Source organism: Pipistrellus kuhlii, unplaced genomic scaffold, assembly GCF_014108245.1.
Source record: "Pipistrellus kuhlii isolate mPipKuh1 unplaced genomic scaffold, mPipKuh1.p scaffold_m20_p_14, whole genome shotgun sequence".
NCBI lineage: Eukaryota > Metazoa > Chordata > Mammalia > Chiroptera > Vespertilionidae > Pipistrellus > Pipistrellus kuhlii.
Genome location: NW_023425449.1, coordinates 35,298,052 through 35,321,683, shown reverse-complemented (window position 1 = coordinate 35,321,683; position 23,632 = coordinate 35,298,052). Strand labels below are relative to the sequence as shown.

General features: G+C 45.7%; 1 protein-coding gene across 1 annotated transcript in view; it reads left to right on the top strand.

The window, feature by feature from the left end:
• Nucleotides 1-1,974: 1,974 nt before the first annotated feature.
• The window catches only part of STAU2 (staufen double-stranded RNA binding protein 2), a 215,306-nt gene continuing 193,648 nt past the window's right edge, over nucleotides 1,975-23,632 (top strand). Inside the window, 3 exon segments of the mRNA XM_045581486.1 lie at nucleotides 1,975-2,090; nucleotides 11,446-11,511; nucleotides 14,804-14,858. The gene's annotated coding sequence lies outside the window, so the exon portion shown is untranslated.

The following is a 23,632-nucleotide window of genomic DNA, read 5'->3' as shown; positions in this document are numbered from 1 at the left end:
CCTCCATCCCCAGTGTGGATGTACAGGAGCTGGCTTATCAGTGATTCCCTCTCATTATATATATATATGATTCATGGATAAATTAGTTGCTCTGTTTTCATCAGCTGCCAATAGGACCACTCCTCTTTATTTGTCCATTATTTTCAATTCCTATGCAAATACTTGGCTTTAAAGTAAAATCTCGAAATCCTCGATTTCTGTGCAGATTGCCATGCCACTCAGGTGATCCCATGCGCTGAGGCTATATAGCTTGAGCAACTGAAGGTGCTGATTCAAGCTTAAAAACAATGTTCTTGAGAACCAAGACGGCAGTGTAGGTACGCGGTGGGACTCCCTGCCTCCCGCAACCACATCAAAATTACAACTAAAATTCAGAACAACCATCATTCAGAACCGCCTGAAAGGTGGCTGAATGGAAGGCCTACAATTAGAGAAGTAAAAGAAGAAAGCACGTTGAGACTGAGTATCTCGGCTGCAGGATACAAGGGGTTCCAGCAACTCCCGCCCCCCCCCCCCCCCCCCAGCCCAGGGTCATTGATGAAGGACTGGTGCAGATACGGGGAGGATGCCACATTGCCACATGGTAAGTGAGGGATGGCAGAGGTGCGGAGGAGAAGGAGCATGGGAAAGTTCCAGGAAGAGACCTTTTGGTAGCTCCTGGCTCAGCACAGACCCGCCACGTGCCAGGCCCTGCATAGAGGGCTTTGTATGTAGTGTCACATTTACACACATGTTATATGTAATCTGTGGAACAAAAGAATAACTGACTCACTGGGTGAATAACAGGCCTGGTTATCTGCTTCTGTGCTCTTGCTTTGAACCACAGGCCGCTGGGCCTCCAGTTGTAGATAAGACACCCATTGGTTTTCGGGGATGGCTGAAATCACAGGCCTGGTAGGCACCTCAGGGGAACTGGTATTGGGAAGGAATGCTGGGAATAAAAATGCCAATGGACACGTTTGGGAAACATGGGGTATTTATATTTTTGGACTTTACTGTCAGATTATTCTCGGTGCCATTTACTAAACGAAGTGTGAAAATTTTTTTCTTTTCTTTTTTTTTCTTTTTTTGTGGCTGAACTGGGGTTATCTGGGCACCAGAAACCCACATCAAAACCAGGGCGAACCATAAAGTAATTTGAGTTTCCTGGCACTCTTGCCTCCACAATCTAGGATCTAGGGCACTGTGGTAAAATGGTCCTCATTTTCGGTCCCAAGGACTTCTTTCTCATGTGACCAAGTACGGTTTTTTGGTGTTTTTTTTTTTTTTGGCCGAGGAGGATGTGTGGCCACGTTGCTGATCTTGGAGAACAGGTGATTACTCATCATTGGTGTTTTCTGGACAAGACAGTGGCACTACCCCCTCCAACCCCCCTCTCCCCCCATCCCCCCCCCCCTCCGTCCCCCCAGCCTGGAAGGTGCCGGATCCGCTAGCCGCGCACCCACAGCGGCGCGCAGCGGCGGCCGGAGCGCACGCGGGATGGGCGCGCGCCCCCGGCGGCGCGGAGCGCGGCGGCCGGCGAGCCCGGGGCAGGTACGCGCGGGGGATCGGGGCGCCGCCCGCCGCCCAGAGGGAGCCGGGGGTCCCCCCGGGCCGGGGAGGCGGCTGGCCTAGGCCCACCCTGTGCCGCGTGGGCTCGGGGCGGGGTGGGTGGGGGCGGCGAGCCGGGGACCCGGAGGCTGCGGACGCGGTGCGCTCCCAGCTCTCGCGCGCCCTCCCGCCCACGGCCCCGGGGACGGTCCCGGCCTGCGGGCGCCCGCACCGCCGCACCCGGGAGGCCGCCGCCGCCGCCGCCGCGGGGCCGGGCCGGCCGCCAGGGGGCGGGAGCGGCGCCCGAACAATGGCCGCGCCGGGCGGCGGGCGGAGGCGGGCGGCGGCGGCCGACGGGAGCGCGCGGGCGGGGGCGCGCGGCGCGGGCCGGGGAGGGCGCGGCGGCGGGCGGGCGGGCGGAGCGCCGGGGAGGCGGGCGGAGGCGGGGGCGGGGAGCCCGCGGGCTGGGAGCCGGCGGCGGCGGCGGCGGCCGAGCGGGGTCAGTCCTTTGGAGGGTTTGCCAATGTGGGAGCCGCCCGCCCAGCGTCCCCGGCCACAAGGTAAATGCCCGGCCGGGGGGCGCCCCGGAGGCCCCGGCTTCCGCCCCGCGGGTGGAGGGGGAGACCGAGGGCGCCGGGCAGCCCCGGGCACCGGCCCCTCCGCGGCCTCCCGGGCCCCGCGCGCCCCTCGGGCTCCTCCGGGCGGGAGGGGGAGGGGAGGGGAGGGAGGGGAGGAGGCCGGGGAGCCGGGGGGCCGGGGGGCCGGGGAGGGGGCGAATGAATGGGGGGTGCGTGCCGGAGCTGGGACGACACAGGTGTCGGGAGGGGAGGAGCCGGGCGGAGGCTGGGGCGCGGGGGCGGGGGTCGTGGGGGCTGGAGCCGCACGGAGGGCGCTGGAAGGTGGGGCGGTGGGGCCGGGTGCGATCGGCGGGAAGCGGGGCGGCGGGGAGGGGAGGGAAGAAGAGGGAGGGGAGGGGAGATCAGATGGCGGGGAGGGGAGGGAGGGAGGGTCTGGGGAGCCGGCCTGGGCGGGGGGCGCCGGGCGCCGGGGGTGGCGGCCCGGGGCGCCCGGGCGGGGAGCCGGGTCTGTGAAATGGGCCGGCGGCGGGGCAGACGTCACCCGCCGGAGCGGGGAGGGAGGTGGGGCCGAGGGCGCAGAACAGACCCCGTGACGGGCAAGTTGCGCCCGCCGCGATGCGGGCCCGGCCTGAAGGGGCAGTTACTTGGCAGCGAGTGACCTTGCCGGGCGAAGGGAGTTGGGCGAAGAGACAAAGATCAGTTACCGAGTCCTCCGCGTGTGGGCAGCGCCGCCGCGCCGCCCGGGAGCTCGGGGCCGGGCTGGGCTGGGGGATTCTGCAGAGGCTGCGGGTGGGCGAGCCGCGGAGCTGCGATTCTCAGCGAGGGGGCGGGGGGGGGGGGGGGCCTGGGGCGCTGGAAGTCCCTGCAAATGTGTGCAGGGTTTTGCATTTGTGATTAATCCTGTTTGGAAAGCCCCCCGACGTCCCCATCGCCCCAAAAAGGCTAAGAACTGCTGGAGTAGGGAAGGACCATTCCATTAGGAGAGGGTTTTAAAGTGGGTGGTTCCTGCGGAAAGGAGAAGATGATCCTGTAAAGGTATTTCCCTGTGAGCTGGAAAACCTTCCTTTGGAATGTTTGCTCTCAGGATTTTGGTGCACTTTTGCCAAGCACAATATTTGACTTCTCTTCTGGTGCATCCCCCTACGTCTTAGGAAACCCTGGTAAACACTTGAAATCGAAATCGTGATGGGCAGGCAGGATGCTAGTAGCCTCGTGGGGGAAAAGATTGCAACATTTCTCCTCCTGGAGGAGAGTTCTCCTCTGCCCTTGCTCTTAAGATGGTTCAAACACACTTTAACTGAGCTGCGGGGGGGGGGGGGGGGGGGGGGGGGAGGGAGGGGGGGTAAGGCACCTTTAATAAAACCACCAAAAACCAAAACATTCCGCATCTCCATTGTTTTGTCATCCGACAAGTCTTTCAGTTTTCAGTGTGTCTGTATTTTCTGCAAACTAGAGAGATCACATGTCACTGGAATTGTAGATTTGCTGCATTTTACAGCAGGCCTGAGTTACATTTTTGAAGCGCTTAGGCCAAACTGTGGGGTGTGTATTTTTTTTTTTCCCTGCCCTGCTAGGGTTTCAACTCCAGTCCCCATGGCCACGTTTTGTTCCATGGCAGTGTCGTTTGAAATTTATCCCTAAAAGAACATTAGTTGGTAGGATATGGTGCACGTTTTCTCAGAAATGATTGTTTTTCCTTAAAAACTCTTGCTTTGTATTTGTAAAAATGTTGCTGTATAATCTAAATATGTATGGTTAACTTCAGATGGAATGCCATGTAATTTTTAAGTTTTAACTTTTTTCTTGGAAATAATATCAAGCTTGCAGAAAAGTAGCAAGCATAGTACAAAGAACACTTATGTAACCTTTACTCAGATGCACTTGTTACTGCTTTACCATTTATCCCTATATTGCGGCGCGCGCGTGTGTGCACACACACACACACACACACACACAATCTTTTTCCTGCACCATGAGGGTAATAAGTGTCATACATCATGGCTCTTTATTCCTAAATACACAGCATGGAAAACCATACAACTTGCATATTTTAGCTTACTTAGCTTACTAGGAATGGAATTCTAGGAAGGAGTGGCTTGGTCTGGCTTTCAGCAAAGATAAGGATTTCAAAAGTATCTAAAATGATCGTCACACTTTTTAGTATGTAAGCAACACAAAATGAGGTTGAATGGTTTTCTGGTTTTAGGATCAGGTGCTGGAAGATGTAATAATTGGCCAGTATGTTTTGTTCTGTTTTGTAGTGAGTCTCTTTACTCCTGTTACTCTGTTTCCTTTTGTGCTGGGTATCTGATTATTTATGTGCACAGGTCAGAAAGAGGGAAAAATCTAGATATCGTAAAATTGGATTGGTTGATATTAGACTGAATAGAGAGTTGCACAGTACGATCAAATCGCATAGGTATATTTTTGCCTCTTCTTAGTTCTAAAGAAAATAGTAGATGAGTGTCTTGAATCCGTAATAATTATACTTTATATATGTATAATTATTTTATTTTGAATAAATCACCAAAATTCTACAGAGGAGCCTTGACATTCTGTTGTCCTAGAGCCCATGCCCTTTGTGACAGGAAAAACTTTAAGTTTGGTCTTTGTTTGTAATTAAATGTATTATATAATGAGGGGAAGAGGACTTTGAACCAGACCATATTGGGTTTTATTAAAAAATATATATATTTGTTGATATTTACAGAGAGGAAGGGAGAGGGATAAGAAACATCAATGAGAAACATCGATCAGCTGCCTCCTGCACACCTCCCATTGGGGATGTGCCTGTAACCAAGGTACATGCCCTTGACTGCAATCGAACCTGGGTCCCTTCAGTCCTCAGGCTGATGCTCTATCCACCGAGCCAAACCGGTTTCGGCCATACTGGGTTTTAATCCTAGCAATGGAATAGCAGTGTTTCTCAAAGTGCGGTACGCGTACCCCCAGGGGTACGGGAAGAGTTTGGTGGGGGTACGCGTTGCACCGTAGTTCGGTTTGGATATGCACTGCACCGTGCTCAGCTGCGCCTAATTCTACGTTCTCATGAGTACGAGGGGTACTCAGCGTTACGAAAATTATAGAAGGGGTACACATATGTCAAAAATTTGGGAAACACTGGACTATGGGAAAGAAACCTAACTCTGGAAAGATGGGGATATTACCTACATCCAAGGTGATGAAGATTGAGTTCATGTAAAAATGGCAAAATGGCCCAGCTGGTGTGCTCAGTGGTCGAGTGTGGAACTATGAACCAGGTGGTCATGGGAACCTGATCAGAGCACACGCCCAGGGTTTTGTGCTTGAGCCCACACATCCCCAGTAGGGGGCCTGCAGGAGGCAGCCGATCAATTGATGTTTTTTATCATTGTTTCTCATCATTAATGTTTCTTTTTAAAAAAAAATATATTTTATTGATTTTTTACAGAGAGGAAGGGAGAGAGATAGAGAGCTAGAAACGTCAATGAGAGAGAAACATCGACCAGCTGCCTCTTGCACACCCCCTACCGGGGATGTACCCGAAACCAAGGTACGTGCCCTTGACCGGAATCGAACCTGGGACCTTTCAGTCCGAAGACCAACGCTCTACCATTGAGCTAAACTGGCTTCGGCTCATCATTAATGTTTCTATCTCTTGCTCCCTCTCCTTTTCTCTCTGAAATCAATAAAAAAATATTTAAAAAAATGACAAAATATGGCCCCTAGCATTTAAAATTGGAGTTTGATAAACGTTAGTTTCCTTTTCTTCTTGGCTGGTGGTGTTATTTATTTATTTTTATGGGAGAAGTTCATGGAGTGAGATATCTATATACATAGAATCTTTCATAGATTCTTAGGATACATTAAAATTCATACTAGTCATTTAAAAAATATATTTCATTGGAGAGGGAGAGAGATGGAAACATCAATGATGAGAATCATTGATTGGCTGCCTCCTGCACGCCCCTTACTGGGGACTGAGCCCGAAACCCAGGCCTGTGCCCTTGGCCGGGATTGAACCTGGGACTCTTCAGTCCACAGGCTGATGCTCTATCTATTGAGCCAAACCAGCAAGGGCAACTTGTCATTTTTTAAAAATATAGAGCAGTTTTTTGAGGATGCTTACTTTTTTGGGGGGGGGGGGGGGGTGCTTACTTTTAAAGAGAAATGAAAGTGAAAAAGGTTTTTAAAACACTGGTTAAGGACCCCATGACTTTTTTAGATTAAGGAGCTTGGAGTTGATATTTAGATTTATAGTAGTTTGGAGTCTTACGAATAAAGATGGGACATGCTTTTGCTTTTCAGGTTGTCCAACAAAGGCATTTAAGGGAGGATTGTGGAATGGATGATGATATAAAAAGGTATAGGGAGATTAATATTGCTGTTTCATAAAGCAGTATTTAACTGTTGAGGATTTTATAGATTTAAGCCCGCCTTTCAGTTTACCAGATGAGCCAAAGGTAATTGGTATCAAAAGCAGTGTTTTTTTAAAAAAAATATATTTTATTGATTTTTTTACAGAGAGGAAGGGAGTGGGATAGAGAGTTAGAAACACTGATGAGAGAGAATCTCGATCAGCTGCCTCTTGCACACCCCCTACTGAGGATGTGCCCGCAACCAAGGTACATGCCCTTGACCGGAATCGAACCTGGGACCTTTCAGTCCGCAGGCCGATGCTCTATCCACTGATGAGCCAAACTGTCCTCGGCCAAGAGCAGTGGGTTTATCAGCAGTGAATTTCGGAGACATGCGGGACTTGGACGTCCTCATGGGCAGCGAGTCTCCCGCATGAGCAGGCCCTCTCCCCGGAGCCGCCTCCTTGCATTTAGTAGGCGGGATCGGAACTGGAAACCGCCTGCTGTAATGTGCCCGACCGGGGACCCCGTAGGGTATTTTTGAGGCATGGGGATCGGTTTCTTTAGCTGTAGTTGGAATGCACTGTCTTGATATTTTATCAAATTCTTTTAAATATAGGACACTAGTCCAGGCATGTCTTTCAGGAAGAAGTGAACTGTTAAAGATGTGCCCCAGTGGGCATTTTGAATTGTCCATGGGGTAGTTGTGAATCACAAATTTTTATATTGGTGTAAATTTAATAGAATTTGTTGGTGAAAAAGAATAGGTTCTGAATATTACCTCTCAGGTGCTGTGATGGATATTAGTTTCATGCTTTAATGTGTACAGATCTTATTGTTATTGTGAAGAAAGGATTGCAGAATATTTAAAGTTGCCAGGTCCATTTTAAGCAAATAGGTGCTTTTTAAAAAATTGTTTTTATTTATTTTTAGAGAGTGAAGAGAGAGAGAGAGAGAGAGAGAGAGAGAGAGAGAGAGAGAGAGAGAGAGAGAGGGGGAGGGAGAGAGAGAGAGAGAGAGAGAGGAACATCAGTGAGAGAGAGGAGCATCATTGATTGGCTGCCTCCCACACGCCCCACACCAGGGACCCACCCGCAAACCTGCAACCTGGACTTGTGCCCGGACTGAGAATCCGAACCACTGACCTCTTGTTTCTGGGTGGATGCTGAACCACCCAGCTGGACTTTTTAAAAAAATTCTCATCTGAGGATATTTTCCCATTGATTTCTAGAGAGAGTAGAAGGAAGGGGGGGAGACACAGAGAAGAAACACAGAAACTCATTGATTGGCTACCTCCCACACCTGCCCCAACCAGGACCCGGGATCGAGCCTGCAACCCTTCAGTCCGAGGGCCAGTGCGCTGTCCACTGAGCCCAGCCAGCTAGGTGACGCTTTCATTTTTTTCTTTATAAAACTACCTTTTTATATTAGAAAATTAAAAAAAAAAAATTACCCCTGTATCTTACTGTGCCTACTGCTCGGAATCAACCGCCAGTGATACCAGATTCTAATACTGAAGAATCACATACAGCTCTAAAGATAGCATTTGTAAGCTATAGAGGTTTACATCAAATAAAATCAAAATGGGATTTCTCATCTTGGGTAAGTGCTTAACAAATAATGTTACATTCTAGAAAGTAAGGCACTGAAATCACTGGGATACTTTTGGTAGTTCATTTACATTTTAACTTCCAAATGAATTGTTCCCAATTACAAAATGAAGTCCTAACCAGTTTGGCTCAGTGGATAGAGTGTCGGCCTGTGGACTGAGGAGTCCCAGGTTTGATTCCAGTCAAGGGCAGCTATAGTTGGAATGCACTGTCTTGATATTTTATCAATTGGTTGCGGACATATCCCTAGTGGAAGGTGTGCAGGAGGCAGCTGATTGATGTTTTTCTCTCATCGATGTTTTTTAACTCTCTATCCCTTCCTCTCTGTAAAAATCAATAAAATATATTTTAAGAAATGGTTAAAATGAGAAACTTAAAAAAGAAAAAGAAAATCAGATGGGTCTGTATTTTTAGTTATAGCTAGTATATTTTAATATCATTTGAGTAATGTTACACATTCTAACGAATTCATCTTGAATAAAATATACATGTTTAAATTTTATAATTTACAATTTTTAAATTTTGTAATGGTACTTGTTTGCTCAGGGAATTAATTCTTTTTTGGCCTACTTAAATATGTTGGTCAATACCTGACGCACCATACGGTTATAGAATTTTATAGTTGAACCAAACTGTCTTATTTATTGTTGCATAACAAACTATGCCAGAAACGAAGGGCTTAAAACATTTATTACCTCAGGAATCTGGGTGCAGCTTGTCTGGTTGCCTGTGGCCCAGGTCTCTTATGAGGTACAGATAAGCTGTCATTGGGGCTGTAGTCTCAGCTGAAAGCTCGCCTGGGGGAAGATTTGCTTCTAGGCTGGTTCCTGCAGCTCTTGGCAGGATTCAGTTCCCAGGAGGTCCTGGGTGGAAGGCCTCAGTTTCTTTTGGGCTGGTGGCCTCCCTCAGACCTTTGACAGGTGGGCCTCTCCACAGGGCAACAGGCACTGGGAGCTGGCTCCCTTCTGAGCAGACAGGTGAGAGACACAGGGCAGGTGACACCTACACGGCGTTTTAGCTGCTGTTGTCCAGTTGTTAGAGGCTGCCACCTATAAGGACTTTAGTTTGTTTTGTAAAAATTAAAAAAAAAGCCAAAACCGGTTTGGCTCAGTGGATAGAGCATCGGCCTGTGGATTGAGGGGTCCCAGGTTCGATTCTGGTCAAGGGCATGTACCTTGGTTGTGGGCACATCCCCAGTGGGAGGTGTGCAGGAGGCAGCCGATCAATGTTTCTCATCCATGTTTCTAACTCTCTATCCTCCCTCTTTGTAAAAAATCAATAAAATATATTAAAAAAAAGATTAAAAAAAAGGTACGAAAGAAAAAGAACCCAAAGATACACAAAGTGCTTAGTACTTTACCAATGAAGAGCTCAGACTCAATCTCACATTCACTGCTGCTCAGACCTTGGGCTGTTTCTATAACATATGATTCTCTTGTAAGATATAAAATGCCGAGGTCACCACTGTAAGGAATATATTAAAAACCTCCACCGTCATTTAGAATGGACCCCAGTGTGTCATTTCGAAAAAAATGATAGGCAGACGTACACACACATTTATAATAGACATATGTGTGTGTATATATGATGTATCTGTGTGTATGTATGTTTCTCAAGAACCTTTGCTTCTGAGGGAAAGTTCAATATTAAAATTTTACAGCATAATAATTTATACAGCAGTTTAAATTATACAACTTCGTTGTATATCCAAATTGTTACTGCTTTTTAGATAATTTTTTTGGGGGGCTGTGTACATAATTTATCTTTTTAAAAATATATATATTTTTTGGTTTCAGAGAGGAAAGGAAAGGGAGAAATAGAAACATCAGTGATGAGAGAGAATCATTGATTGGCTGCCTCCTGCTTGCCCCACACTGGGATCGAGCCTGCAACCCAGGGATATGCCCTGAATGGGAATCAAACAGTGACCTCCTGGTTCATAGGTCAATGCTCGACCACTGAGCAACGTTGGCCAAGCCATAATTAATTTTTTTCAATGTAAACTTACCATTACAAGATCCCATGATTTATTCGTTTATAAGTTTGGTGTCGTTGTCCTTCTTTGGTACCTGTATTTTAAAGTTAAGTGTATAAGAAATTTGCCACAGGAAAAGAAATGCAGCCATGGTGAGGTCAGATCCAGAAGGAAACTAATTGGAATGTAACACTGGGTTGTGTCAGGATCGGTGATTTTCCTTTTGAAAATCTTATGAGGAAAAAATTTAAAAAATATATAGTTTATTGATTTTTTTTTACAGAGGAAGGGAGAGGGATAGAGAGTTAGAAACATCGATGAGAGAGAAATAGCGATCAGCTGCCTTCTGCATATTCCCTACTGGGGATGTGCCCACAACCAATGTACATGCCCTTGACCAGAATCGAACCTGGGATCCTTGAGTCTGCAGGCTGATGCTCTATCCACGGAGCCAAACCAGTTAGGGCAGAAATTTTTTTTATTGTTGACACTCTTACAGATGTGTGTGTGTTCCCCCCCCCCCCCCCTTCCCTCCTCTTTGACCTCTGTCAGTCCATTTATGTGAAATTTTAATGTGCATGCTGTTTTTCTAATGCTGATAATAAAACCACACACAAAAGTCTCCAGGTAGGTAACTGAGCACTCCCTGTACCGCCTAATAGAAGACTTGTGCGTTGCCTCTTTAGGCTTAAATTTATCTTACAGGGGACGGGAACAAGGCCTCTTAACACCTTATTGGAGCAAGGGGAGAGGATATTAAACATTAGTCTGAGTATACGTTAGAGATGGGGGAGTACATATTAAATAAGTAAAAACTTTTAGGTCATTTTAAGTTTCACTTTTGCTGGACTTGTCTTAGGACTCTAGAACCAGGGTGTGTGTGTTGGGGGACGCACTTTGTTCAGCCTAGATCGGCCCTGTCCAGGATGGTAGCCGCTAGCCACATGCACTTATGCACATTTCAGTGACTCTTATTTTTTTTTAATTAAAAAAAAATATATATTTTATTGATTTTTTACAGAGAGGAAGGGAAAGGGATAGAGAGCTAGAAACATCGATGAGAGAGAAACATCGACCAGCTGCCTCTTGCACATCCCCTATTGGGGATGTGCCCGAAACCAAGGTACATGCCCTTGACCGGAATCAAACCCCGGGACCCTTCAGTCCGCAGGCCGATGCTCTATCCACTGAGCCACACCAGTTTTGGCAACATTTCAGTGACTCTTAAAGAAAAGTAAAACTTTGTTCTCTTGGCCGCATTTCGAGTGCTCGGTAGCCATGTGCCGCCAGAGGCCACCATCCTAGAAAGCTCTCCATTGTATTCCTGGTTTTGACCAGGGGTGTGTGTGTGACAAGGGCTCATCCCTGAAATCGCCTGCCAAGCTCACCTTTATTTCTCCGTTTCCCTTTTGCAGGTTTTGGAGCCGTGAGGGGTCCCGCAGCTGGGTCCACGTTGCTTTAACATGCTTCAAATCAACCAGGTGAGTATGAGTCGAGGCCCGTCATACTCCTGGGTGCTTGGGCTGCCCCCCCGGGGCACGCACTTCCCCGGCTTTCCTATAACCCTAACCTGGCCGCTGCTTCGCAGAGCAGTCACTGCTGTCTGTTCTGTGGGAGGATTACAGCCCTAATCCCGAGGGGGAGAGCTTTGAGGAGCGCTCGGCTCTGCGGGCTCGCCAGGTCCGCTGCTCTTTGTGAGGACGTGCTGGTGTGTTCAGAACGCTCACCCTGTGATCCGTCTCCGGTCGGTGGCAGTTCTGCGGACTGCAGGCGCTTCTAGTGACAAATCTTGCGAAGGAGTCGTCGTATCCGCGTGTTAAAAAAAAAGATTCCTTTCTAGGGCGCTGGAAGAGGCGAGGAGGGAGTGCTCTGCTAAGGGAATGACAGCGTAGCGTGCCTCAGACTAACTGGAGGGAAATAGCTTTCTTGGGTGTCGGCATTTCTCCGAGAACTTTATACCCTTAATCTTTTTTTTTTTTTTTTAATATATTTTATTGATTTTGTACAGAGAGGAAGGGAGAGAGAGAGAGAGAGAGTTAGAAAAATCGATGAGAGAGAGTCATCGATCAGCTGCCTCTTGCACACCCCCTACTGGGGATATGCCCGCAACCAAGGTACATGCCCTTGACCGGAATCGAACCCGGGACCTTTCAGTCCCCAAGCCGACGCTCTGTCCATTGAGCCAAACCGGTCTTGGCTATACCCTTAATCTTATCCTTTCTGAACAAATCGGGCATCGTGTCGGAACGGTAGTATTAGAAAGCACTTTGTTTTATTTTATTTTATTTATTTATTTTTTATTCCACACTTGCAAATTAAGAAAGTTTAGATGGCAACCATTTGTCTTCTTTTAAAAATATTTGTATTGATTTCAGAGAAGAAGGGAGAGGGAGAGAGAGAAAGAGAGAGAGAAACATCAATGATGAGAATCGTTGATGGGCTGCCTCCTGCATGCCCCACACTGGGAATCAAAGCCCCCTGGGCACGCGCCCTCACTGGGAATCGAACCGTGACCTCATGGTTTGTAGGTCGATGCTCAACCACTGAACCACACTGGCTGGGCTAGATGGCAAAATTCAATTGCAAGAAGTAATTTTTTGTATGTGATGTGAGGAAGTAATGCAAGTCTTTCTCCCCACCTTCCACCCTCCACCCCACCAGCTTCCCTTGTCCAGGGCACGTCCAGTTCTCGTTCACCACCCGCCGTCTCTGTTGACTCCCACGTTTACTCCTGGTCTAGACCTGTCCTCTGAGCACCAGAGTCACATAGCGGTCACCAGCCTGGTCTCTTAGCGTGGATGTCTTCATACAGCTCAGGGTTAGCCTGGGCCCAAGAAACCGTCTACCTGTTCTCCGTTCTGCCAGGCTGGCTCAGGGCCTTTGAGGGGCAGGGCCATTCCCACCCAGGGACCCCGCCAGAGCCTGTTGGACCCTGCCAGAACCTCTGCCCGCCCGCCCTGTCCCCCCGCGCGGCCCGTCCAACAGGCCTAGCGTTTGCTCAAGGCGCGCGTGGCACCCTGCCTGCCCTGCTATTGAATGGCATCCTGACATTTCCTTGACATTTAATGATGTCATTAATTGTTTAATGTCTGTTTACTATACATCCTGCTAGCCAAATGCTCCCTGGAGGCAGTGACCTTGGCTTGCTTCCCTCTTGTATCTCAGGTCCTCGTAGTTCCTGTCGGGCTTAGTTTTCACCTATTTGCTGAATGAGGGGGTGAACGGTGCAAGGGTTGTCATGAGAGCGAGGGTCTCTGTGGTCCTTTTACCGGTCACCACGTGATGGCATTGTCTGTTCTGGGGCCCGCTGACACTTGCTTTACCCAAATGCCATTGAGGTAAAACCCCTCGCTTCTGCAGAGCTGCTGTGTGATTTCCTCCTGGCGTTCGGAGATTTTCCCGTGCAGTAAACGCTGCTTTCATCACAGACATCGCTGATAACGGTTTAGAAGCCTTTCAGAGCTGCACCGCATGTAGGGCCACGGTGCCCTGCTGGAGGCGTTCATGGAGCTTTTGAGACGTGGCCGGCAGCCCTGCTGTCTGTGGGACGTGGCCTCTGACCGACCGCATGGTCACCTGCCGTGCATGATAGGGGTCCGGTTAGAATAATTTGTTTTATGTTCTACTGCACACAGATGGGATTGGTCCTGTTGTGCCCGTCAACATCGCTGCAAAGTGTAGTTCGTAGGTGAGTCCCACTCGGGCTTTCCTGACTGTCCGTGCTGTGGTCACGCTGAGTCAGGCGTGTGGAGCGGTTCTAGGCGACCGTCTGCATGGCTACAGCGGGGCCCCCGTGCCTGCGGGCGTGGGCGCTTTGCTTGTGATAGACTTTAGGAGCCTCTCTGGTTATCGACTGAGCGTTGTCCCCCAAAATGTTGGAGCCTGAAGGGAAGGGTCACCCTGGTTTGGGTGGCAGACGTAGAGAAGGCTCTCTCTTGAGCCAGACCTAAAGCCACACCGAATTCCTCGACTCGGAGTGATCTTATGTTTGCTCATTTCCACGGTGACTGCGCTCCCTGCCGAGGAGAGTTCTGGAGATAAATGTGACAAAAGGCGATGGAGGCAGACCTTCCAGTGGAGCAGTGGAGCTTTTTGTACAAAAGTATATTTTATTGCCCTGACCGGTTTGGCTCAGTGGATAGAGCGTCGGCCTGTGGATTGAGGGGTCCCAGGTTCGATTCCGGTCAAGGGCATGTACCTTGGTTGCGGGCACATCCCAATTGGGGGGTGTGCAGGAGGCAGCTGATTGATATTTCTCTCCCATTGATGTTTCTGGCTCTCTATTCCTTTCCCTTCCTCTCTGTAAAAAAATCAATAGTGTGTATATATATATACACATACATACACACACACACATATATATATATATGTGTGTACATATATATATATATATATATATATATATATATATATAATATTTTAGGATTAGGACTCAGTTTTTATTTGGGAGGTCCTTTTGTTGTCTTAAAATGCCTGAACAGTACTAACAAATTTTTTTGAGTGTGTTTCTGGTACTAATTAGAATCTAGGCTATTGAATACTAAGTTATTTAACTTTTTTTGTATTAACCCTGCCTGACATTCTTATTAGGCATTTGGGAATGATCGTGTTCTGTTAGAATAATGATACTTTTCCTTAAAATTTGTGCTTCTCAGTTTGAATTTTGTGTGGAGTGTGTGTTGTTATCCATGTGCATCTCATGTAGAAAAGTTAAGTGGTACAAATAAGCAAAGAGAAAAAAAAATCACAAATAATTCCACTATTCTTTTACAGAGATTATCACTGCTAATATTTTGGGGTGTATGCTTCTAGATATTTTTCTACGCAGGTATGTTTTTGTGTGAATATATGTTGCTTTAAAAATATGTGTATGCAGCACCTAATATTTTGAAGTGAGTTCATAATCTTGGTTTGGAGGTACTAAAATTTATTTAGTCAAACCCTTATTGTTGGACAGATTGTATATTCTAATTAGTGCCATAGCGAGGTTTTTAAAAAAAAATCTATATTCCTCGGTCCCTTATTTTCTTGTAATTAAGTATTAGAAATAGAAATACTAGTCAAAGGGGTATGTAGATTTTAAAGATATTTAATGTATAAATACTAAAAATACAAAAATCTCATTTATTAAAAAGTTTATTAGAATGCCTGTTTCCTTACATCCTTGACGTATTTTCAATGTTGGCCAGTTTGTCTGACAAAAAGTGTTCCTGTAATTAGAATTCCTATGATTTTCATATATTGGTTCTTTTGGTTTTGTCTTTTGTGAATTGCTTATATGTGTCCACTGCTGTCTTTTTCTTTCTTTAAATATATTTTATTGATTTTTTACAGAGAGGGAGAGAGAGGGATAGAGAGCTAGAAACATCAATGAGAGAGAAACATGGATCAGCTGCCTCTTGCACACCCCCATTAGGGGGTGTGCCTGCAACCCAGGGTACATGTCCTTGACCAGAATCAAACTCTGGACCTTTCAGTCCGCAGGCCGACGCTCTATCCACTGAGCCAAACTGGTTTCGGCTTGTCTTTTTCTTTTTCTTTGTAAATAAAATTCTTTTGATTATACCCCCTTGATAATTTTGTGAGCTAGTATTTATAATCATTGCCTTATATATTCCTTAATTCATTATTTAATAATTAACTAATGAAAACCTATGTAGGAGCTTGGTATAGCTTTTACCTTTCTCCCTCATAGTTAATTATAAGTTTCTGGGGGAGAGGAAACCCATCTTGGCGGGAAGCTGTAGCACATATAAGTGAAGCAGGCACATGTGCTGTGAAATAATATGTTAAAATGGGTGGCTGACGTGGGCCGCATTTTTGGGGATTAGCTGGTGAGGCACACTGGACAGGCGGCTGTCTGAAGGGCCGGGGAGTCTATATTAGGCAGCTGTGGCAGCAGGAAAGCCCTGAGCAGGGATTCAAAGAGGTCCGATTAAAAAAAGTAAATGCTAAAAGTTAAAATAAGGAAAAGAGGTCTACATTTTTTTTAATGGTTTCTTTAAAAAAAAATATTTTATTGATTTTTTTACAGAGAGGAAGGGAGAGGGATTGAGAGTTAGAAACATCAATGAGAGAGAATCATCGATCAGCTGCCTCTTGCACACCCCCTACTGGGGATGTGCCCGCAACCAAGGTACATGCCCTTGTCTGGAATCGAACCCGGGACCTTTTAGTCCTCAGGCCAATGCTCTATCCACTGAGCCAAACCGGTTTCGGCTTTAATGGCTTCTTTTAAAGAGGTTTGGTGGTAGGTGCTGGGACCATAGACTCTCTAAGAGGAAGCGCTCAGGCCTGACCAAGCGGAGTGGGAGGACGCAGGACAGAGCAGAATGTCGGTGCCCCCCGCAGGGCGGGAGGGAGCGGGGTCGCACTGGGAGAATGAAGCCGCACCCAGGTACACTGTAAAGCGTGGAGGCCCTTCAGGGCCCCAGAAACAGGCCTGGGGCTTAGGGCTCATGGTTCCTCTCTCAGGTTTGTGGTGAGGGGTAAGGGAGGTGACAAAGGCAGATGCTTCGTGCTGGTCAGGGACTGTTGCTGCTGCGCTTGGTATTAGTGTGTGTGTCACAGTGTGTGTGTCCCTGTGCGCATGTCGCTGTGTCTTTTTTTTTCTTTCTGGTTATCTCACAATTCATTTTTAAAATTTCTAATTTTTTTTATGATTATTATTTTTTATATGTTCACTTATTCCCCCATTACCCTCCCATCCCCAGTGTGTGCCCCACCCCTGTGGTCTGTGTCCATTGATTAGGCTCATGGCATGTACAGAGTCCGTTGGTTGATCTCTTTCCCTTTCTCCCACCGAACCCCTCTTTCCCTGAGGTTTGAGGTTCTGATGGATGTTTCTCAGTTGCCGCTGTGTCTGGGGACTGGGGAGAAAGGTGGCTGTTCTGATTGGTCCGTTTGGGGGGATGGAGCTTGGCCTTTGCTCTCCTCCCCTTCCCTGCCACAGGCACAGGAGCTCTCTGTTTGCTCTCACAACCTATTGCTACTTCCCCTGAGTCATTTTTCTCCCCATGTCCGGCTGTGGAGTCAGATCTACAGCCCGCCCCTCTCTGTGGGAGCCCCGGGATGCAGGCTGTAGTCGGGGGGCTGACAAACAGTCACCTTCTCCAAGAGCATTAACTGCCGCGCTGGGAAGAGCCCTCCTGCCCACACGGAGCTGAGTGAGGCCCGTGGCCTCAGGGTGTGGCCGGGCCTTCTGGGAAGCAGATCTCCCGCCCTGTCAGGCTCCCAGCCCTGGCCCCCTGGCCCACTGACCCCTGGCCCCCTGGCCCACTGGCCCACTGACCCCTGGCCCCCTGGCCCACTGGCCCACTGACCCCTGGCCCCCTGGCCCACTGGCCCACTGACCCCTGGGATCCTGAGCCAGAACCGCCCAGCTGGGCTTCTCCTTGATTGTGTGGCCTCGTAAACTGGCAGAGGAGGCGTGTTGGGCAGCAGTCACACGCGCCCTTCCTTCACAGAGGCACACATCAGCATGTAAACAGTGGCTTTCAGACACTGACTGATGGGTGGCTGCGGCCTGCGGTCCCTGAGAATGGGAGCACATGGGAGCGGCTCTTCTGCACGGTTTACGGAGAGCCAGGCCTGCAGAGATAGGCGCACAGGGGAGAGTTCGGGAAGACCAGGAGCCGCAGGGCCGAGGACCAAGAAGGGAGGTGTGGGCCAGGCGGATGGAGTGTGCACTGCCGTAGAGGAGTTACATGCAAGCGTGCACGCATTCTGGAGACCTGCAGAGGGCTTCCCTCAGTCTTTGGCTGAGTTTTGGTCCGTAGGTGGTGACAGGACCTATACAAAGCCAGGGAAAGCACTGCTGGAAAACAGTAAGAAAAACATTTCCCAGAGCTCATGGAATGCTGGGGAGAGTTTTTTTTTTTTTTTTTTTTTTTTTTTTTTAATATATTTAATTGATTTTTTACAGAGAGGAAGAGGGAGAGATAGAGTTAGAGACATCGATGAGAGAGAGACATCGATCAGCTGCCTCTTGCACACCCCCCACTGTGGATGCGCCCGCAACCAAGGTACATGCCCCTGACGGACCCTTCAGTCCGCAGGCCAACGCTCTATCCATTGAGCCAAACCGGTTTTGGCAAATTCACGCTTTTTTCATCCAATCAAAAACTAAAGTGCTTGCCTCCTCTGTAATAAGGGACAGAACATCTAGGCAGAAGATTAGTAAGAAAACAGGACTTGAATGAAATGTAAACCAATTAGACCTAGCGAACATGTACAAAACACCCGGCAAAGCAGAATACACATTCTCAGGTGAGCAGAAGACTCTCCAGGAATAGACCATTGGTGGAGCCACAAACAAGTTTCAACACATTTTGTTGTTGTTAATGAGGACATTTCCCCATTGATTTTTAGAGAGAGAGGGAGGGCTCAGGAGAGACAGAGACACACATTGCTTGGTTGGCCTCCCGCACATGCCAACTCTGAGCAGCAAGCAGCCTGCAGCCATGGTACGTGCCATTGACTGGAATCAAACCTTCAGGCTTCAGGCTGACGCTCCCACCACTGAGAAAACTGACTAGGGCAACCACTCTTAAATAGCCAACAGATCAAAGAAGAAATCACAGGTTAAATTAGAGAATAATTAGAGAAGAATGAAAATGAAAACACTGTATACCATAACTTGTGAGATGCAGCGAAAGCAACGGGAAATTTATAGCAGTAAAGGCATAAAGCAGCGGTTCTTAACCTTTTTCATCTCATGGCACACATAAACTTAATTCCTAAAATTTGGTGGCACACCAAAAAAATACATTTTTTTGTTGATCTGACCAAAAAAGGGTATGATTTTGATTGATATACAAAAATAAAAAATAATAGTAATTACCTACACTTTTTGTTCCAAAGTGATTTTTTAAGCCTGGCTGGTGTTGCTCAGAGGTTGAGTGTTGACCTATGAACCAGGAGGTCATGGTTCGATTCCTAGTCAGGGCACATGCCTGGATTACGGCTTGATCCCTAGTGGGGGTTGTGCAAGAGGGAAGCCAATCATTGATTTTCTCTCATCATTGATGTTTCTATATCTCCCTTCTTCTCTGGAAATCAATAAAAATATATTAAGAAAGATATCAAATTCACAAAACTAAATCCACCAGCAAACTCATTGATTACAATTATAAAATGACCAAATGAAACAATAACAACAACAAAAACAAAGTGACTAAAAAAAATCAGGTGCCTATACTTGTACATAGGATTTCTGGTGCCAAAAATTAACCAATCAGATGCAGTCTTATGCAACGTGACCAATAAGAGGCAAGTATATCATCTGAACTATATATTTATGGCTTAAGACAGGGAGTTCTCACCAGGTGGCTATTGTTGTGTTGGCTGTTGCCATTTTTTTATTTGTTAATCTAAGGGAAAAGAGGTCAGTGCCCCTGAATAAGGAGTCAGGTATTACATGTTTTAAAAATTCTTGTGGCACACCAGTGAGCCATGGCACATGGGTTGAAAATTGCTGACATAAAAGAAGAAGAAAGCTCTAAAACATATAACCTAACTTTTCACCTTAAGGAAACTAGAAAAGAGGAACATATTAGATCTAACACTAACAAAGAAAGAAATAATAAAGATTAAGTGGAGATAAACAAAATACAGAATAGTAAACAATATGGAGAATCAGCAAAACCATAAGTTTCTTTGAAAAGATCAACAAAATTGACAAACTTTTAGCTAGACTGGCAAAGGGAAAAAACACATATAACTAAAATTAGAAATGAAAGTGAGGATATTACTATTGACCTTAAAGAAATAAAAACGGTTCTGCCGAAACCGGTTTGGCTCAGTGGTAGAGCGTCGGTCTTCGGACTGAAAGGTCCCGGGTTCGATTCCGGTCAAGGGCATGTACCTTGGTTGCGGGCACATCGCCGGTAGCGGGTGTGCAAGAGGCAACTGGTCTATGTTTCTCTCTCATTGACGTTTCTAGCTCTCTATCTCTCTCCCTTCCTCTCTGTAAAAAATCAATAAAATATATTAAAAAAATGATTCTAAGAGAATAGTATGAATAAATACAGGAAAAAATTGTATAACCTAGATGAAATGGGCAAATTCCTAGAAATACCAATTATTGAAACTGACTCAAGAAAAAAAACAGAAAATATGAATGGATTGAATCAATAATAGAAAAAAAAATTCCTCCTAAACAAAAAAAAATCCAGGACCAGATGGCTTCACTGGTGAATTCTACCAAACATTTAAAGAAGAATTAACACAAATCCTTCTCACACTCTTCAGAAAAATAGGAGAGGAGCGAATACTAACTTATTTTGAGATTAGCATTTCTCTGATACCAAAGCCAAACAAAGACACCATGTGAAAAAAAAAGTTTTTTCTAAGTGGAATCATATAGTACTTGTGCTTTTGAGACTGGCTTATTTTACTTTGCATAATGTCCTTAAGGTTCATCCATGGTGTAGCTTGTGTTAGAATTTATTTGTTAAGGCTGAATAATGTTCTGTTTTATGTACACACCCATTTTAATTAGCCATTCATCCATGGGAGCACACTTGGGTTGCTTCCATCATTTGGCTCTTATGAACAGGGGTGTGCAAATATCTATTCACATTTCTGCTCTTAGTTATTTTGGGTTATATACCCACAAATTAAATTGCTGAATCTTATGGCAATTCTATGTTTAATCACTATTTTTCATAATGGCTGCCCTATTTCACATTCCCACTAATGAACAAGGGCTCCCACTTCCCACACTCTCACCAATACTTATTGCTAATGGTCATTTTAATGGGTGCAAAGTGGCATCTCTTTGTGATTTTGATTTGCATTTCTCTGATGATTAGTGATGGTGAGGATATTTTCATATGTTGGTCACTTGTATGTCATCTTTGAATAAATGTCTATTCAAGTTCATTACACATTTTTTGATTGGTATATTTTTCTTTTAAAAAAAATATTTTTATTGATTTCAGAGAGGAAGGAAGAGGGACAGAGAGAGAGAAACATCAATGATGAGAGAGAATCATTGATCGGCTGTCTCCTGCATGTCCCCTACTGGGGATCGAGCCTGCAACCCAGGCAGGCATGTGCCCTGACTGTGATTTAAACCGTGACCCTCTGGTTCATAGGTTGATGCTCAACCACTGAGCAACACCAGCCGGGCGGATTGGTATATTTTTGTTGTTGAGACATAAATGTTCTTTATATATTCTGTGTATTAATCCCTTATGAGATATATGATAGGCAAAGGCAGTGACTTTTGAGAGAAGCAAAATCTGAGGGAATTCATTTTCAGCAGACTTGCACTGCACAAGGTCTTAAAGAAGTTGTTTAGGCAAAGAAAATTAGTAACAGATGGAAATTTGGATCTTTGAAAAGCAATGAAGAGTGCAGGAAATTGTATAATACGTGGTAAATATAAAAGACATTTTCTAGATTTTTAACATTTAAAAAGATAATTGATGATTCAAAATAAAGTTAACAGTTAATTGGAGGCTTATAACATACATACTTAGGCTGATAAAGAATGGGGCATGGGAAAGGGACATAGAGCATTGTTAGGGCTTACACCATACATGCAGTGGTATAATATTTACTTGAAGGTAGGCTGTGTATATTTTAGAGCCATCGCTCTAAAAATAAAGAAAAATAAATTATAAGCCCATAAGGGATATAAAATTGAATACTAAAATATAATAGTTCAAAAAAAGGTAGGTAAAGATGAAAAAGGAAAACAAACAAACACACAGATGGGACAAAAAATATCAGAAGAAGGTATATTTTTTCTAGTTGACAGGTAGTACATAGCTTAGGGTCATTTCTGAGGACCGTAAAGGCTTGGATATATGGAACCTCCATCTGTTTCCTTGGGACTTGCAAATTAAGATGGTATTAAAATTAGTGGTGCCATTAACTGTCCAAACATCTTCATTGCCCAATTTATACTGGGTCCAGGCCACGTTGCAAAAGATTAGCCTCTTTTTATGAGGGACTTGGTCAGATTTCTTCCAGTTGGTGAGCATGTGCAGGAGGCAGCTGGTCGATGTTTCTCTCTCATTGATGTTTCTAGCTCTCTGTCCCTCTACCTTCCTCTCTGTAAAAAAAAAAAAAAATCAATAAAATATATTAAAGAAAAAAAAAGAACTTCAAATAAAACAAGAAGGAAAAGAAATAACCCAATTAAAATGGGTAAAATATTCAGATAGACACTTCACTATATATATATAGCATAAATAGCATATAAAAATGAAAATATGTTCAACCTCATTAGTCATTAGGGAAATACCGGTTAAAACCACAATGGGAATGCACCTGTTCGAATGGCTCAAGTAAGAAGACAGACAATACCAAATGCTGGCAAGGCCACACTCTTCTAAGCAGTGTTGAAATCCCACTGTAGTTTCATTTGAAAAGTCAGAGATTTGTAGGCCTTACACTTATGGCCTCTCTTTTTAAAAATTACAGTTGACATACAATATTATATTAGTTTCAAGTGTATAACATAGCGATTAGACAATTACATAGTTTACGAAGTTATCCCACCCTACTCATAAGAGTAGTGTCCATCTGACACTGTACTGAGTCGTTACAGTATGATTGACTGTATTTCCTAGGCCAGTGGTCGGCAAACTGCGGCTCCCAAGCCACATGTGGCTTTTTGGCCTCTTGAGTGTGGCTCTTCCACGTACAGTGCGATCGAAACTTTGTGGTCCATTTGCAGAAGTCGGCTTTCGGCTCTCAAAAGAAATTTCAATCGTTGTACTGTTGATATTTGGCTCTGTTGACTAATGAGTTTGCCGACCACAGCCCTAGGCTGTACTTGGCATCCGGTGACTGACTATCTTATAACTGATTTATGAACTGCTTTGAAACAGATCTTTTGTTTTCAAGAAATTTGATGGCACTGGAAAGAGCTCTGTCAAGGAGTTAAGACTCATGAGATTTCTGATTAAATAGAGGAACAGCTACTTACAGTTTTAATCATTTTGTAAAGCACACAATTTCTTTTTAAAAAAAATATATTTTATTGATTTTGTACAGAGAGGAAGGGAGAGAGATAGTTAGAAACATCGATGAGAGAGAGTCATCGATCAGCTGCCTCTTGCACACCCCCTACTGGGGATGTGCCCGCAACCAAGGTACATGCCCTTGACAGAATCGAACCCAAGACCCTTCAGTCCCCAAGCCAACGCTCTATCCATTGAGCCAAACCAGTCTCGGCTAAAGCAAACAATTTCAACCAGGATTAATTATTTTCAAATTTACCAACTTGAAACAGTTGTATTTTGCTATAAAGTTTTATCAAAATGAGGTCTTGCCGAAACCGGTTTGGCTCAGTGGATAGAGCATCGGCCTGCGTACTCAAGGGTCCCAGGTTTGATTCCGGTCAACGGCATGTACCTTGGTTGCAGGCACATCCCCAGTGCGGGGTGTGCAGGAGGTAGCTGATTGATGTTTCTAACTCTCTATCCTTCTCTCTTCCTCTTAAAAAATCAATAAAATATAAAAAAAAAAGTGAGGTCTTGCAGGTGTTTTGCATACCCTTCTTGCCAAAATTTTACTCACACATTAAAATGTTTTATTGGGTGCATGTTATTTTTATGAAGCAGAAAGTCAAAATTAGTGGAATCT